Genomic DNA, 616 nt, shown 5'->3' on the forward strand with positions numbered 1-616 from the left:
TTTTTTTTTTCTCATTGGATGGGGGGGGTCTTTTTACAGTTCCTGTAGTACCAACTCAATTCTGTACCCGCTCTAAGTATTTAAATAATTAACCCAACTAGGCTGTTGGTGTCTGGGCTTATTTATATATTTTTAAATGACATGAGACTTTGTGACAACCTGCACTTGCTATACTTTTATAGTCATTTAAAAAAAAAAAAGTCCAAAAGCAAGACGTGAAAAAAAACTAGGGAGTTGAAATGGCAACTGAGCTAATGGGTGATCCTCTGCTGCCATCTACTGCATATAATGGCAATTTAATGTCACTTTCATCTTAAAGGTGACATATTGTGAAAATCTGACTTTTCCAGGTTTTAAGTTCTATAATCAGGTCCCCGGTGCATCTACCAACCAAGGAAACGTGAAAAAGATAAACCCAGTAACTTTGTTTTGGGAAGCCTTTTTCTGCAAGCGTCTGAGAAAACAAGCACGTCTGATTTCGCTCCCTTGGTGACGTGGCAACGGGATCTCATTATAATATTACCGCCCCTTAATCTGCACGTTTCCACCCATGGCACCGTCATTTTGATTTCACAAGCGACAACGGTGTAATGCCATGGCGAAAGTTTGAGCAATA

At 39.4% G+C, this 616-nt stretch overlaps 1 protein-coding gene across 2 annotated transcripts in view; it reads left to right on the forward strand.

Moving 5' to 3' along the window:
• usp45 (ubiquitin specific peptidase 45) overlaps window positions 1-616 on the forward strand; it is a 42,898-nt gene that overhangs the window by 34,366 nt on the left and 7,916 nt on the right. The gene's annotated exons all lie outside the window — the stretch shown is intronic.

The sequence above is a fragment of the Sinocyclocheilus anshuiensis genome, unplaced genomic scaffold, assembly GCF_001515605.1.
Source record: "Sinocyclocheilus anshuiensis isolate Anshui unplaced genomic scaffold, SAMN03320099.WGS_v1.1 scaffold782, whole genome shotgun sequence".
NCBI lineage: Eukaryota > Metazoa > Chordata > Actinopteri > Cypriniformes > Cyprinidae > Sinocyclocheilus > Sinocyclocheilus anshuiensis.